Raw genomic sequence first — 18153 nt, 5'->3', positions numbered from 1 at the left:
CTTTAAGGGTTTTGTCCAGGCTACTCACTCTAACTTCAAGAAACTTTGCTAGCTTTAATAACCCCAAGTTTCCTTGGCAACAAACTTTCTGTATTTTTATTTTAGGAACGAACCATTTTTAACTCGTTTCTTTTTTCCATCATCTCCCATTTTATGATCCTGTTTTCTTTTCTATCATCATTCATCGTCATCATCATCATCATCGTCATCTTACATCATGGTGGCCATGATGTAAAAAAGATGTTGAGACTCTAGAAAGAGTGCAGAGAAGAGCAACAAAGATGATTAGGAGACTGGAGGCTAAACATATGAAGAATGGTTGCTGGAACTGGGCATGGCTAGTCTAGTGAAGAGAAGGACTAAGGCTGACATGATAGCAGTGTTCCAATATCTCAGGGGTTGCCACAAAGAAGAGGGAGTCAAACTATTCTCCAAAGCACCTGAGGGTAGAACAAGAAGCAATGGGTGGAAACTGATCAAGGAGAGAAGCAACTTAGAACTAAGGAGAAATTTCCTGACAGTTAGAACAATCAATAAGTGAAACAACTTGCCTGCAGAAGTTGTGAATGCTCCAATACTGGAAGTTTTAAAGAAGATGTTGGATAACCCTTTGTCTGAAGTGGTGTAGGATTGGTCCCTTCCAACTCTGTTATTCTATTCTATCTCAAATTTTTGTTACCATAATCATTTAATATCGGTTTTTCCAAGCTACTATTTCTTAAATGATTAAGAACCTAGTATTGGTAGCTATAATCCAAGGTTTGGGCTGAGGCATCCATGGATGAGAGTCAATAAGCCAAGATTGTGGTTTGTACAATTAGTCCTCGAGTTACAACAGTTCGTTTAGTGACCATTTGAAATTACAATAGCATTGAAAAAAAGTGACATGACCATTTTTCACACAATCATTGCAGCATCCCCATGGTCATGTGATCAAAGTTGAGCCGGTTGGCAATTGACTCATATTTATGACGGTTGCAGTGTCCCAGGGTCATGTGACTGCCTTTTGCAGCCAGCCTTCTGACAAGCTAAGTTAATGGGGAATCAGATTCACTTACTAACCATGTTACTAACTTAACAATTGCAATGATTTATTTAACTGTGGCAAGAAAGGTTTAAAATGGGGCAAAACCAGGGGTGAAATGCTCCCAGTTTGGACCGATCCAGTAGCGATGGCGGCAGGTGGTTCGGAGAACTGGTAGCAAAAATCCTGCCCCCCCCCACATGCCCAGCTGAGCCGCGCGATCATCAGAGGTGTTTTTTCTTTACTTTTAAAAGCATTTTTTTTCTTCAATTGAAAAAATGCTTTTAAAAGCAAAAAAAAAAAGGCTGATGATCGCACGGCTCAGCTGGGATCGTCAGAGCCTTTTTAAAAGCATTTTTTCTACAACCTCTTTGGCTGAAGAGGTTGTAGAAAAAATGCTTTTAAAAGTTTAAAAAAGTTTTAAAAAAAAAGTTGGCCACGCCCACCCAGACACATTGCCACTCCCCCCACCATACCACGCCCACAGAACCGGTAGTAACAAATTTTACATTTTACCACTGGGCAAAACCCATTTAACGAATGTCTCATTTAGCAACAGAAATTGTGGGCTCAATTGTGTTCATACTTCAGGGGCTACCTATGTATTGTTCATGATAAGGCTTCGGTTATGACCACTATAGTTGTTCTTGTTGTTTTTTTACTACTGTGTGAATGTCCTAGGATACTGGAAGTTAGTTAAGATTTTTGAACTGGATTTGAAGGGAAGAGTGATTTATTTTATTTTCTAAATGGAGATGAACAGCCACCAGTTCAATAGTTCTAACCTTAACCCCAGCTTTTAAATGAAGGACTCTGAAATTGTTAAGTACATTTTGCAAATTCTGGAACACCCAGGAAGAGTCTGTAATGACTGCTAGGTCTTGATCTATAAGAGACCTTTGCACATTTGCAACATGCCTTTTTAGATTTGTCCAAATCTATTCTGGGAAACATTTTCTTCCTCGGCGTATGTAAATGCAGATTGTGCAAAATATATTTTGGTTTATATTGCGCATTTATATAAAATCCCAACTTGCTTAGTGACAGAACCTTTTTATTTTTCTACCTAGCTCTTTATGCAATAATGGAAAAAAATATATAGAATGGATAATGGATGAATGAATTTCTTTATTAATATATTCTTTATTAAATGAATCTTTCTTTCTGTATTTTACACTAAAAATATCAAAATATAATAAAATAAATATGAGGTAAGAACAATGCAACAATTTTAATATGACCAGGAATAACTCCCAAATTAGTTTAGGATTAGCAAAACACACGTTCTACAAGGTACAAATGCAACTTTATCAACAATTTGTGTTGTTGCAGATTTTTGCCTGCCAAAACATCTTTTCTTTTTTAAAAAAGTTATCTGGTCATGCCAGTAATGTACACCTTTACTTTTATGTTGACCGTAGTATGAATTAAATAGAATTATGTAATTACCCTGATTTCTATTTGTTTGATATAGCACAGGGGTCTCCAACCTTGGTCCCTTTAAGACTTGTGGACTTCAACTCCCAGAGTCCCTCAGCCAGCTTTGCTTAAGGGGAACAAGGTTGGAGACCCCTGATATAGCACACATTTAAAGCGTTAACTTGATTTGATCCCGTTTGATGATTTGAAGCCGTTTGAAAAATTGAACTTTGGTGCAAAAGCCCCTCCAAATCATCAGCTTGATTCAAATGCATCTGATTCGATTTGGCAACCTGATTTCCAGATTGGTTTCAGGGTTGATAATGGGTGGGTTTCAAATTTTTTTACTACCGGTTCTGTAGGTATGGCTTGGTGGGCGTGACTTGGTGGGCATGGCAGGGGATGGATACTGTAAAATCTCCATTCCCTCCCCAATCCGGGGGAAGGATACTGCAAAATCCCCATTTCCTCCAATCAGCTGGGACTTGGGAGGCAGAGAATAGATGGGGGCGGGGCCAGTCACAATTTTTACTACCGGTTCTCCGAACTACTCAAAATTTCCACTGCCGGTTCTCCAGAACTGGTCAGAATCTGCTGAAACCCACCTCTGGTTGATAAGTTTCAATCATTCAGTCAAACTGGTATTGAACTGCATCACTGAACTGACTTCTCTGTAGCTCTAATGCATAGCACTTATCTTTTCCTCAATCCATCTAAATTCACTTGTGATTCCATTAATTTATCTTCAACAATTATTTTAAAGCATTTATAAGCAGTTCTTGCTGTAAAAAAAGAGAGAGAGAGAGGAATTTATAAAGACCTACATTTGTGAGACTGAGTACATCTCTTTATCCAACTGTTTGGAAAGCTGAATTTAAAACATGTTTATGGGAATTGCTTGAGAAACTAAGGAAATTTGAGTAGTATTTTACATATTTAGATGAATTCAATGGGCTGTTGGACGATTGTTAAAAGTCTGACCTCACTTTCTTCTCATGTGAAATTTTGTAGTGTTAATAACCACTTGCATAGTTTCTTAATTTTCTCCCACTCAACCAACAGTTTCCCACTGTATCCCTATAATAATATATCCCAAGGTCAAGATTTGCCTGTTTTCAATCACAAACTGTGATTTAAAAAAAAAAAAAAGTTGAGCTGTTTTACATATTTTCATCTGTACTGGATCAGCTGTCACATAAAACTAAAATTGGGGGGGGGAGAAAGAATGAAATTAGACCTTTAAAAAAAAAAGCTGTGCAGCAGATTTATAACTGAATAAGGCACTTCATACCAGCAGAATGGAAGGATAGGATAGGATAGGATAGGATAGGATAGGATAGGACAGGATAGGATAGGATAGGATAGGATAGGACAGGACAGGACAGAAGAATAGAATAGAATAGAATAGAATAGAATAGAATAGAATAGAATAGAATAGAATAGAATAGAATAGAATAGAATAGAATCTGGAAGGAACCTTGGAGGTTTTCTAGTCCAGCCCCCTGTTCAAGCAGGAGAATCATTTCAGACAAATGGTTAATAATAACAAAACAACAACAACAACAACAACAGAGTTGGAAGGGACCTTGGAGGTCTTCTAGTCCAATTCCCTGCCCAGACAGGAAACCCTACACCATTTCAGACAAATGGTTACCCAACATTCTCTTAAAAATTTCCAGTGTTGGAGCATTCACAACTTCTGCAGGCAAGTTGTTCCACTGATTAATTGTTCTCACTGTCAGGAAATTTCTCCTTAGTTCTAAGTTGCTTCTCTCCTTGATTAGTTTCCACCTGTAGCTTCTTGTTCTACTCTCAGGTGCTTTGGAGAACAGCTTGACTCCCTCTTCTTTGTGGCAACCCCTGAGATATTGGAACACTGCTATCATGTCTCCCCTAGTCCTTCTTTTCATTAAACTAGACATACCGAGTCTCTTTTTAAAAAACATCCAGTGATGGAGTGACCACGATTTCTGAAGGCAAGCTGATCCACTAGTTAATTGTCTTCACTGTTAGGAAGCTTCTCCTTAATTCCAGATTGCGTCTTTCTTTTATTACTTTCCAATCATTGTTTCTTGTCCTGCCTTCTGGTGCTTTGGAGAATAATTTGACTTCCTGTTCTTTGTGGCAGCCCCTCAAATACTGGAAATACTGTAAAGCCCAAGTGCTTTTTTTGTGTGTGAGGTTTTGCAATTAAAAAATTAAAAATAACCGAGAATATACTGATTTTCTTCCATTTTCTCCCAGCCAATTTATTTAAAATCAGGAAGCTTATTCTTTATCTGAGATTAAGCTGCACCGTTATTTCTAAATATAGTCATCTTGGAGAATAATCTATCTATCTAGATCAGTGGTTCTCAACCTTTATAGTGCTGCGACCCCTTTAATACAATTCCCCACGATGTGGCGACCCCAACCGTAAAATTATTTTTGTTTTGAATTTATCGCACCTGAAGCCGTATTGTCTAGCAATCTGAACTGCTTGCGATTGCCTTGAGGATGGAGGCATTAAAGCGGAGACTCCTCCCCTATTAAGTTTATGGCGCCTGAAGCCAGATTAGGCTAGCGATTGGGAGTGATTGCAGCTGGCTTGAGAGGGAGACATCAGAGCAAAGATTTCTCTCTTTTTTAATTCATCGCGCCTGAAGCCGAATTCGGCTAGCGATTTGAAGAGTCTGCAGCTGGTTTGTGGAGTCAACTATTGTAGCGCGGTTCTTCGACTCGCAAGTATACTTCCCATATTTCCGATGGTCTTAGGCAACCCTTGGCAAATCGTCATTCGACCCGCAACGGGGTCACGACCCACAAGTTGAGAACCACTGATCTAGATGGACACAAAGAGGCAACATTAACTTGATGGTGCAAAATCAAATCAATTTTATTTGTGTCTGTATATATGTAAGGGATGCGGTAGCTCCGTGGCTTGCTGAGCTTGTTGATCGAAAGGTTGGCAGTTCAGCGGTGCGAATCCCTAGTAAAGGGGTGAGCTCCCATTACTTGTCTCAGCTTCTGCCAACCTAGCAGTTCGAAAGCACATAAAATATGCAAGTAGAAAAATAGGGTCCACCTTGAGTCATGACTATGGTGACGTCTTCGGACAGTGCTGGCTGTTCAGCTTTGAAACGGAGATGAGCACCGCCCCCTAGAGTCAGGAACAACTAGCACATACTGTATATGCGAGGGGAACCTTTAACTTTTTATGTATATATGTACGTATGCATTGCATGTATAATTCCTAAAATAATGTACACTTTTTCCCCCCCACATGCAACTTTTCCAAGTGCATCTACTTTCCATGTATCTTTTTTTGCGAATTGAGACAGCACTCCATCACTGGAGGTTTTAAGAAGAGACTGAACAGCCATTTGTCTGTAATGGGATATGGTCTCCTGCTTGAGCAGGGGGTTTATTTTATTTTATTTTATTAATTAATTAATTTGTTGAGTACGTATTAGATAATATATATATATAAGTATAAGCATGAATCGAATACATAAAATCAATACAATTAAAGGGAACATTAGGACAGGGACGGTAGGCACGCTGGTGCTCTTATGCACGCCTCTTACAGACCTCTTAGGAATGGGGTGAAGTCAACAGTAGGCAGCCTTAGGTTAAAGTTTTGGGGGTTTGGGGATGAGACCACAGAGTCTGGTAGTGCATTCCAGACACTGACCACTCTGTTGCTGAAGTCATATTTTCTGCAATCGAGTTTGGAGCGGTTTACCTTAAGTTTGTATCTATTGTGTGCTTATGTATTGTTGTGGTTGAAGCTGAAGTAGTCATTGACAGGTAAGACGTTGTAGCAGATAATTTTGTGTACTATGCTTAGGTTAGACTGAAGATGGCAAAGTCAGCGGTTCTCAACCTGTGGGTCGGGACCCCATTGGGGGTCGAATGATGATTTGCCAGGGGTCGCCTAAGACCATCAGAAATATGGGAAGTATACTTGTGAGTCGAAGAATCGCGCTCCAATGGTTGACTCCACAAGCCAACTGCAGGCTCTTCAAATCACTAGCCGAATTCGGCTTCAGGCGCGATGAATTAAAAAAGAGAGAAATCTTTGCTCTGATGTCTCCCTCTCAAGCCAGCTGCAATCACTCCCAATCGCTAGCCTAATCTGGCTTCAGGTGCGATGAACTTAATAGGGGAGGAGTCTCTGCTTTAATGCCTCCATCCTCAAGGCAATCGCAAGCAGTTCAGATCGCTAGCCAATACGGCTTCAGGCGCGATAAATTCAAAACGAAAATAATTTTATGGTTGGGGTCGCCACATCGTGGGGAATTGTATTAAACGGGTCGCAGCACTATAAAGGTTGAGAACCACTGTTCTAAGTTGTCTAAGCCCAAACTTTCAAGTCTGGTGGCATAAGGTATTTTGTTGCGAGTGGAGGCGTGGTGGACTCTTCTTGTGAAATATCTCTGGACTCGTTGGATTGTATTAATGTCCGATATGAGGCTTGCCTTCAGAAGTTGTGGGTACTGCATCACCGGAAGAAAATGGACAGCCATTTGGGGAGGGGGGAACTAGAAGATCTGCTTGAGCAGAGGGGTAGGACTAGAAGATCTTCAGGGTGCCTTCCAACTCTGCTATTCTGTTAAATGCTCATTACTGCCTGCTGAGGGTTGCTTTTTTTTTTTTTTAAATGGATCATGCCCATTTGCTCCCAGGGTGCCTATCTATTTCAAGCCCTTTCATTCAAGAACCTAAACCTGAACATCATTTCACAAAAGTATCGCAATAAAAAAAATAAAAAAAACTCCAGAAAGAACAAGTGTGGCTTCTTATTTGGAGGCTGAATATCTTTCATTTTCAACAGAAGGAGCATAAAAACAAAACCCAGTTATTGATCTCTCACCAGACAAAGAGTGTAAAGAAACTCAAGAAACCAGCCATACAAAAGCCTGACCTTTGTGACCCCCCTGAAGGTCTAAGCAGGCCTAGACAACTGTTGAAGCCAACTCCTCCTCCTTTCCCCCTGCCCTCTGCTGCTTGAGAATTGCTCTAGGGAGAAAGAAAGAGAAAAAGTAAGTATTGTTCACACAACCACCCACACATGCTCAAGACTGAAAAGGCCCCAAGATCTTATAATTGCATATCAACACTGAGAAGGAAAATGCCATGCTCCGTTTTCAAGGTAATACTGTATTTAAGAGAAAAGGAGGGAGGGGGGGAGGAAGAGGAGAGAGGCAGATGGCTGTAAAGATCTGAATTCTCTAAAATTTTAAAAGCTAATTTTGGTGTCTTGTACGCCATCTCCAGTGCAAGCAAGGAAGAATGGATGAAGTCCCTCCTGGCGTTAAAAAGAGCCCTAATGGCTGAGTACAACAGTTCAGCAAGTGCCATATGAAAATATAGGGACATTAAGGTAAAAGACCCCTCCCCTGTGCTAGTTGTTCCTGACTCTAGGGGGTGGTGCTCATCTCTGTTTCAAAGCCGAAGAGCCAGCGCTGTCCGAAGACGTCTCTGTGGTCATGTGACCGGCATGACTAAATGCCAAAGGTGCATGGAACACTTTTACCTTCCCACCAAAGGTGGTTCCTATTTTTCTACTTGCATTTTTTACCTGCTTTCAAATTGCTAGGTTGGCAGAAGCTGGGACAAGTAATGGGAGCTCACCCCGTTACGTGGCACTCGGGATTAGAACCGCTGAACTGCCGACCTTTCAATTGACAAGCTCAGCGTTTTAGCCACTGAGGCATCACATTATATCGATATTAATCTTAGTGGTGTTGAAACTGTGTTTCTAGAGAGTTTTAATCGGCGGTGGTCAGGGAGAAAAGGAAGTCAATGAGTAGAGCTCCATTTTAGACTTAAAATAGTTGTCACAGGGCCTCAGAACAGTGACAGGATATTTGTATACCAATGGGGATCTGGATCTGTCTGTTTATCCTCTCTCTCACTATCAATTATCTATCTATCTATATATCAATATACAGTAGTAGCCAAAATTGTGGAAACCTTTTGGGAAAAGTGTATTTTTGAGGTTTGATGGCTAATAACACCACTTTTTTTTCTGGAGTTTCAAGATAATCCTATTCCAGTGCTGGAATGGCCTAGGAATAGCCCAGACCTTCACCCAATGGAAAATCTAGGGAGCCAAGTAAAGAAACTTGTTAGTCAGAAGCGACCCAGCAATAAAACCCAATTAATAGAAGCAATCCTTCAATCTTGGTTTCACATGATAACAGCTGCAGAACTAAAAAAATTGCTTCACTCCATGGGAAGACATTGTAAGGCCGTAATTCATGATAAAGGTTACCCAAATAAGCATTAACTGACATGGTGATAATTTTTGTGTATCTCATTTTTTCCTACGGTGATAATTTTTCTATAATATTGTTTTTTCTACATTTTTCACTTTTCTTCTTTATACTATTTATACTGCTGTTTTAGTAACAAATACTTCATAAAAGTTATTGCATTACATTCTTGATTAAATTATCTTTCCATTGATAGATAATTTTTGGTATTACTCCAAAAAAGTGGTGTCATTAGCTAATTTTAGAAAATATACTTTTCCCAAAAGGTTTCCACAATTTTGGCCACTGCTGTATTTATCTATTTATCTATCTGTCTGTCTATCTGTCTGTCATCTAGCTAGCTAGCTGTCACATAACTTGCCATTCAATGACTCCTGAGGAAAAAAAAGGGATTTTGTAAAAAAATAGTTACAGTCCACGACCAAGTCAAAGAAGAAGCTAACAGCAACAACATATGATTTATTAAGCTTGTTTGCCAATGTGACAGATTAGTTTCATTCCATGGATCTTCTCAAGAGTTCTGTTTTATCCATTCCTGAACATTAGTTAATTCTGCCAGTGGTATTTTCTATTCATTTTAAAATTATGCCCTTTTTCTCAGAATATGCTTTCCTTTATTGGAATCTCTGGAGCTTTTGGACCTTCTCTCTCTCCCTCTCTCCCTCTCTCTCTCTCTGTCTCTCTCTCTCTCTGTCTCTCTCTCTCTCTCTCACACACACACACACACATACACTCATACACACAAATTCATGTATAAACACACAGCTCTCAAACTCTTTGGCAACATAGATAATCACCCTGCTAAAGGTCTAGATTCTATCTGTGGTAATTAGAACAGAATAACAACAGAACAGCAGAATAACAGAATGAAAGAATTGAAAGGGACCTTGGAGGTCTTCTAATCAAACCCCCTGCTCATGCAGGAAACCCTATCCCATTTCTATCAAATGGTTGTCCAATCTCTACAGTGGTGGAACATCCACAACTTTTGGAGACAAAATCAAAATTATGATGAATTGTTCTAACTGAGGAAATGTCTTCTTAGTCCCTGCTTTTGAACGTAAATAAAGTAGTTTTATGGTATTTCTATCCACTATTTCTGTTTTGAAGCACACTATACTATCCCAATGGTCTTGTGACTTTTTTTTGGGGGGGGGGTACAGTTTTCCATCAAGGTCTGGTGTTTTTTATGCAATTGCAAATCAAATGTCGATGCAGAACATGGAATGGTAGACCTCTCTTCACTGATTGAACCCAAGTTGCATTCATGCCCTAATTTTCTTTCCCATCTGGTGGGGAAACTCGGCTTTTCCAAAGCCCACCGAGCAAATTTTTGAGTATGGAAATTTGAGAAGTGTTGGTCCGAAGTGTAAAGAAGCCATTGTATAAACAAACCAAATACAAATCTTGACAGGTTTACAAAACGTAATGAAACTCTTCCTTCATCTTAAAGGGAAGGGAAGGCCTCCTGCCTGGTTCAACATCTGTACTCTCCAACAGGTGGTCGTGATTCTGCTGAGAAATCGGAGCACTAAAATTGATGTTGGCAAATTAAAAGGCTTGCTGATTGGTGTCTCCGCTCTTGCTTGTAGAGAGATCCTAAGAATATGGAGCCCAATCAGTGAGATGAATATTTCCAGAGGTGGGCTGCTGGGGGTTCGCAGGGGTTAGGGAGAAGCTCTAGCTAAGATTCTGTGCAGTTCAGAGAACCCACAAATCCCACTCCTGGCTGGCCCCGCCTACCCTGCCACTCCCCTCCCAGGAGTCCCCACATGGCCTGTTTTGGATGAAGGTAAGTGCAGGGCACACGCAGAGGCTTGGGGAGGATGAAAAACGGGCCTACCGGAAGTTCGGGAAAGCCGGAAATGGGCCTGTTTCCGGCCTCCAGAGGGCCTCCAGAGCCTGGGGAAGACAAAAATGCCCCCCACTGCCCTGGTGCAGGAGGCCAACTAGGCACGCCCACCATGGTCATGCCCTCCCAGTAACCGGGCAGAGAACTCCTTGCTAAAATTTTTGAAGCCCACCCCTGAATACTTCCCAAATGACGTTGATATGTCAGGATAGCTTTGACTCTCCCTCTGCAACACTTCTGAATTATACTTATCTCCCTTTTATGTAGAGGTTCTCAGCTATCCAGGTCATGGTTGTCGCAAAGGTGCTTCCCCCTTCCCCCCCCCCCAAAAAAAGGAACTGGACCTGCCTGGTACAACTTCTTATCCAAGAAGTTTCTTCAGTTCTTACTAATTGGTGGGGAATGGAAAGATTATTATTCTTTGCAGTTATCCAATTGTTAGCAGTCTTAAGAGTTGTTGAGGCCACTTGGGAGTTTATCTATAAGAGCCCTGCTGGTACCAGTGGTTAGAAATGCAGTTGTTAGGGTTCCAAGTAACACCCCCAACAGAATCAAACTCTTACAGGCAAACTCTGCCCACAGCCAGGAGTTCAATCCTGACCAGCTCAAGTTGGACTCAGCCTTTCATCCTTCTGAGGTCAGTAAAATGTGGACCCGGATTGTTGGAGGGCAATTTGCTGTCTCTATAAACTGCTTAGAGAGGGCTGTCAATCACTGTGAAGTGGTATATAAGTCTAAATGCTATTGCTGTTATCATTGCTCTCTGTGTCTTCAGAGTCCACCTGAGTGCAAACAGGTGTGGAGCCTTCTTGAGAGTTTTGAAAGGACTGTGTTGTAAACAGGAGATAGGTAGGGTCATATCCTTCCCCTTCTGTTGAGGGAGGGCTGCTCAATTTTAACACAGATGGCCTCTTTGATTCCTCTTTCAAATCAGTGGTCCTCTCGGTCCAGAATGTGAACCTTGCTGTCTTTAAAAGAGTGACCCTTGTCTTTCAGGTGCCGTTTCCAGGATCTTTTGGACATTCCTTACAGGTGGTGCATTTTGGACCCCAGCTCTGATTCTTAAAAAAAAAAAATGCCTTTGTCTCTTCTCCACGATACACAGTTTCTGACTTGCTTCCTACTGCTATATAGAACCTACAAGGACAATTATATTGATTAACCATGGCCCATTTAGATGTTCCACATTTTTCAACTCAACTTACTTTATCATTTAGGATCAATGGGAGAGTTCGTCTCTTCTCTTCTCTTCTCTTCTTTTCTCTTCAGTTCTTTTCTCTTCTTTTCAGTTCTCTTCCCTTCCTTTCCCTTCCCTTCCCTTCCCTTCCCTTCAGTTCTCTTCTTTTCTCTTCTCTTCAGTTCCCTTCCCTTCCCTTCTCTTCAGTTCTCTTCTCTTCCCTTCCCTTGCCTTCCTTTCCCCTCTTCTCTTCTCTTCTCTTCTCTTCTCTTCTCTTCTCTTCTCTTCTCTTCTCTTCTCTTCTCTTCTTGCCTCTCCTCTCCTCCCCTCCCCTCCCCTCCCCTCCTCTCCTCCTCTCCCAATGTGTATACTGCACTGCACTGATTTTAAAAACTCTTCCCTACTTAAAAAAGAGGAGGGATACTTCATCCTTAGTTGGAGACTACAACCCGGTCGTCCAATCCAAAGCCAGATACTATTTATAACATCACTCACTGGGTGGACCGCTACTACTATTTTGAGCTAAAAACTATAACTCCATTTTTTTCCCATTTGGCCAAAAGGGGAAAAAAAAAACAACCTCCCTAAAAGTCCTGGGAACACAGAATTGCTAGGTGGTTGAAGCTGTTTAGTCCAGGTCTTGCTCTATTTATTTCTAATCAGCTTCTCTGGTGGGATTGTCAGTTGTGGTGGAGTAAATCTCATCTTGTAAAACTCCTTAAAGCTGTTGTCTGGGGAACTATTTTGCGCTTGTTAATGGTAAGCCTGAATCAAGAGAAGCCAGGATTACAGACTGAATGTAGGCTGGCATACAAAACTGTGAGGGTCTAGAAACCTAGGCTGGCCTCAGAGGTCAGCACAGTTGGATGGTCATTGAGGCCCAGAACAGGATGTCTGTGGATACCTCTTTATTTTCTTCATCTACCTCGTTGCCGATGCTGTCAAGTAATGGTGGTAGTAACTTGATAGGAATCAGTTTCTGGATTGAAACATTCAGTGAGCCAAAGCATCCCGATAGGCCACCTGATCCGTGGGAACGACTTCATTGCAAGTATAGCAATATGTTGACTTTGTATATAAATATACAAATAGGGTGAAGACTATTGCTAACATAGTGTAAGCCGCCCTGAGTCTTCAGAGAAGGGCGGGATATAAATGCAAATAATTTAAAAAAAGTGTGCCTGATGAAGTGAGTTGTTGTCCAGATCAACAAGGCAGGAAACATGACCTGATAGCCATAGCCCTTAGACTTATATACCACTTCACTGTGCTTTACAGCCCCCTCTAAGCAGTTTACAGAGTTAGCCTCTTGCACCCAACAATTCTGGGTCCTCATTTTACCCATCTCGGAAGGATGGAAGGCTGAGTCAACCTTGAGCCTGGTGAGAATCAAACTGCCAAATTGCAGGCAGCCGGCAGTCAGCAGAAATAGCCTGCAGTACTGCACTCTAACCACTGCACCACCACGGCTCCTGATGGATGAATGAATCCTACTGTATTCTAAGGGTACATTAACAGAATCTTGCAAGTCTGAAAGCTCAGATTGTCCTCTTTTCATGACCGGCAACTTAATACTCATTCAAAGTCACAACCGATTCAAACAAAGTTACTTATGGCCTGTCCTTGAAGTTACAACTCCCTTCCCGTAGCCCCTCCCTGTCATACAATTTTACATTTTTGGTGCTTGGCAAGAGGGTCACATTTACAACCATTTGCAGCATCCTGTGGTCATATGACCATGATTTACAATGTTTTGAGCCAGTTTCCAGCATTTTTTTTTGCCAGTTTCTCAAAAAAACAACAACAACCTGGAATACTGCTATCATCTCACCCCTAGTCCTTCTGTTCTCTAGACTAGTCATACTGAAATCCTGCAACCGTTCTTCATAAACCACAACAATACACAAGCACACAATAGATTTAAACTTAATGTGAACTGTTCCAATCTTGATTGCAGAAAATATGACTTCAGTAACAGAGTTATTAATGCCTGGAATGCACTTCCTGACTCTGTGGTCTCTTCCCCAAATCCCCAAAGCTTTAACCAAAGACTATCTACTACTGACCTCACCCTATTCCTAAGCGGTCTGTAAGGGGGGTGCATAAGAGCACCAGCGTGCCTACCGTTCCTGTCCTAATGTTCCCTTTGGTTGTATCCAATTCGTATAGTTATTTCATGCTTATACTTATATATATTGTTGTGTTTGACAAACAAACAAACAAACAAACAAACAAACAAACAAATAAATAAATAAATAAAAATAAAATGTTTTAGTCTCCAGGCCTTTAATCATCTTAGCTGCTCTTCTATACACTTTTCCTTTCTAAGTTCTGTGCAGCTTTGAAAAGCTGTTACAAGACCGGCAGAGCCCCAGTTTCTATTTCCCTTGCTTCCTTATTCTAGGGAAGTGATGGGGGAACCTTTTAGGCACCAAGTGCTGAAACCAGATTGTGTGCTTGCGTGCATGGTCTGGAGCACCGGAAACCCAAAGACCAGCTGGTTGGCACGTACATGCACACTAGCTAACTGGTCTTCAGACTTCCAGTGCTCCGGCACACGCACACATTTTGGTTTTGGCACTTGGTGCCCAAAAGGTTTGCCATCACTGACATAAGCTATATTGCAATATACATGGTCTGTGGGTTTCCAGCGCATGAATGCGTGCCGGCCAACTGGTCTTCAGATTTCTGGTGTTCCAGTACTTGCAAAGTGCTCTGGAAACCAGAAGAGTACCTGCATGCCATAGATTCGTGATGGCGAACCTATGGCATGCGTGCCACAGGTGGCATGCGGAGCCATATCAGTGGGCACGTGAGTGTTGCCCTACTCTGCACCGGCGCGCATGTGCACACCGGCCAGCTTATTTTCAGGCGTTACAAACACACCGGAAGTCAGCAAAGGGGCTGTTATTGGTCTCCAGAGGGCCTCCAGAGGGTGGAGAATGCCATTTTTGCCCTCCCCAGGCTCCAAGAAAGCCTCTGGAGCATAGGGAGGGTGAAAAATAGGCCTACTAGGCCTGCCGTGCCATTGCATGCCAAAAGCAGGGGGAACGCAGAGGGGTTGCACACACATGCATGGGGTGGGGTGGGGTGCATTGAATTATGGGTGTGGGCACGCACATGCATGACCCCCTGCACTCCCCCCATTTTTGGCACGCGACGGCAAAAAGCTTAGCCATCACTGCCATAAATTCACCACCATGGTTCTAGGCAGTGGTGGGATTCAAATAATTTAACAACCGGTTCTCTGCCCTAACAATTCTTCCAAGAACCAGTTCACCAAACTGCTCAGAAAGTTAACAACCGGTTCTTCCGAAGTGGTGCGAACTGGCTGAATCCCACCACAGGTTCTAGGGAATGCTGCATATTAGGTGGGGATGGAGTAGATAATTTACAGACTCGAGCAGATTAATTCTGTATGATTTGCTCTGATGCCCTTCCAGGAATCTAAATTTAACACTGAGCCATATAAAACTATTTATCCAGATGGATACCGAAGAACATTGAGATCAGAGGTCTTTACACCGAGCCAGAAATGTATACTCTTCAACAAAGATAATTTGTTGTTTTTAGAGCTATGATCATAGTGATGTTCTTTAGGGTTTTTCAAAAAATTAAGTAAACAAAGCATCAAATAGAAATGCTCTCAGTATCTGCAGGCATGGAGAAAGAGAGGGAAAGATGGATTTAAAGAAAATAAATATGAAACAAAAGGAAAAATGTGGGTGTGTGCACAAGAGACCTAAGGGAAGAATTCAATATACAATTCTACGCTGAACTCCTTCTTCCTATCTCCACCATCATAATAACCCTGTTAAGTAGGTCAGACCAAGACAATATGACAGGTCCAAAGCAGTGGTGGGTTCAACATTTTTTACTACCAGTTCTGTGGGTGTGGCTTGGTGGGCATGGCATGGCTTGGTGGGTGTGGCTTGGTGGGCGTGGCAGGGGACAGATACTGTAAAATCTCCATTCCCTTCCCAATCCAGGGGAAGGTTACTGCAAAATCCCCATTTCCTCCCGATCAGATGGGATTCAGGAGGTAGAGAATAGATGGGGGCGGGGCCAGTCAGAATTTTTACTACCGGTTCTCCAAACTAGTCAAAATTTCTGCTACCGGTTCTCCAGAACTGGTCAGAATCTGCTGAAACCCACCTCTGATTCAAAGCCATCCCCTGGTTAAGGGTGGATTCGAATTTGGATTTTCTCTCTCACTCCTGATCTAACATCAAACCACCCATTCTAGATTAGATTCAGGGTCTCCTTTCCATCCATTTTCTCAAGGTTGTATCTGAAGACATCCTTCTAAGAGTAGATAGTTCTAGGAGAACTATCAGGGTGAGGCCCAGAACAAGGAGCAAATTGCCGTGTTTCCATTTCTATTTCAATTAAATTAATGCAATTAAGATAATGGCTCTGTGTACTGTATATTCCACACACCCCTGCTCAATCATTAAGAATTACACTTAAGTGCTAAACTTTAGAGGCCACCTAAGAACTTCCAAAGATCTCAGATTATGCATATCCAGTCTGATATTGTAATTTGTTTTTTTTTAGCGTTCAACCCCTTTGATCTTTTTATGTGGAAAACTGGCCTATGCATTCTGCAAGTGCAAACCGTATAGCGGATCTGTTAGGACTTTGGTCAGAGTCGTGAAGAAAGCAAAGAGTCAAAAAGTCCAATAAAGAATTCATTTTACTGTGTATATGAAGCCTCTTTCAGCTTCAGTCATAGATCAATGCTACTTTTTGGACAAAAGTCCAACATCTAACAAGCTGATACTTGAGTCCATGTAAAAATCGATTTGCTCAGTTGAGTCACTGGGGAAGTTTTAAGTGTTTCTCTGCCACTGAAAGCATGTGTGTGTGTGTGTGTGTGTGTGTGTGTGTGTGTGTAGGTCTTGGCGTATTCAGGTCTTTTCCCGTGTAAGGTTGAGAGTATCTTGGCGATGTTTCGATGAGGTCTCACTCATCATATTCAGGCTAGTGCTTAGGGCTTCATGCTTGTGCGAGCAAAGCATGGTCGGAACTGCCATCTCTCTATAAATACTGGTGGGGAGGTGGGGAGTGTCGACTTTGTTGCTGTAAGCGGGTTGGTTGGCTGTTTGGTTGCATCTTGATTGGTAGGTGGAGTGGGTGTTTGCAGATTAGTCGGCTGTTTCATAGCATCCTGTGTGGGTGTGGTCCTAGTTGTGTGCCCATTAGTCTTCTGTGTTGTAACGACCTGGGTAATGGGCTGTGTGGAAACATCCTGAGTGGAAACGTCCTGATGCTACGAAACAGCCGTCGCCAAGATACTCTCAACCTTACACAGAAAAAGACCCAAATATGCCAAAACCTACATACCTATTACCTGTGAAAACCTACGAAAACACACACATATGTATGTATGTATGTATGTATGTATGTATGTATGTATGTATACCAGTATTTATACAGAGAAGGCAGCTCCGACCACTCTTTGCTCGAGAAGCACGAAGCCGAAGACACCAGCCTGAAGATGATGAATGAGACCTCGTCGAAACGTCGCCAAGATACTCTCAACCTTACAAGGGAAAAGACCCGAAAATGCCAAGACCTACATATATATATATATATATATGTAGGTCTTTGGTTATTCGGGTTTTCTCCCGCGTAAAATTGGAAGTGTCTTGGTGACGTTTCTCCTAGAAACACGAAGCTGTAAACACCGAGCCTGATGATGATGAATGGGATTTCGTCGAAACACCGCCAAGACACTTCCAATTTTATGCGGGAGAAAACCCGAATAACCAAAGACCTACATACATACATACATACATATACATATACATATACATATACATATACATATACATATACATATACATATACATATACATATATATATATAGATATATATATAGATATATATATATATATATATATTTGGTTATTTGGGTTTTCTTCCGTAAAATTGGAAGTGTCTTGGCGACGTTTCGACGAAGTCTCATTCGTCATCTTCAGGCTTCAGCTTCGTGCTTCTGGGAGCAATATATATATATATATGTTTTCTGAGGTTTTCACGGGTGTTTGTATATAGGTCTTTGGTTGTTCGGGTTTTCTCCCGTGTAAAATTGGAAGTGTCTTGGCGACGATTCGACGAAGTCTCATTCGTCGTTCCTCACAGCTGCGATCACACATTGCTCCCAGAAGCACGAAGCTGAAGCCTGAAGATGACGAATGAGACTCCGTCGAAACGTCGCCAAGACACTTCCAATTTTATGTGGGAGAAAACCCGAATAACCAAAGACCTACCTACATACATACATATATACATATACATATACATATACATATACATATACATACATACATACATACATACATACATACATACATACATATATATATATATATATATATATATATATATATATATATATAGGTCTTTGGTTGTTCG

The 18153-nt window shown here is 41.5% G+C and overlaps 1 long non-coding RNA gene across 1 annotated transcript in view; it reads right to left on the bottom strand.

Moving 5' to 3' along the window:
* LOC131184839 (uncharacterized) overlaps nucleotides 1-11870 on the bottom strand; it is a 162523-nt gene extending 150653 nt beyond the window's left edge. Inside the window, exon 1 of the long non-coding RNA XR_009152041.1 lies at nucleotides 11761-11870. This is a non-coding gene — a long non-coding RNA (uncharacterized LOC131184839). The remainder of the gene's footprint in view (nucleotides 1-11760) is intronic.
* Between the last annotated feature and the right edge of the window lie 6283 nt (nucleotides 11871-18153).

Source organism: Ahaetulla prasina, chromosome 13, assembly GCF_028640845.1.
Source record: "Ahaetulla prasina isolate Xishuangbanna chromosome 13, ASM2864084v1, whole genome shotgun sequence".
Taxonomy (NCBI): Eukaryota; Metazoa; Chordata; class Lepidosauria; order Squamata; family Colubridae; genus Ahaetulla; species Ahaetulla prasina.
Note: the sequence above shows the minus strand (reverse complement) of the source record. Positions and strands in the feature narration are given on the sequence as shown.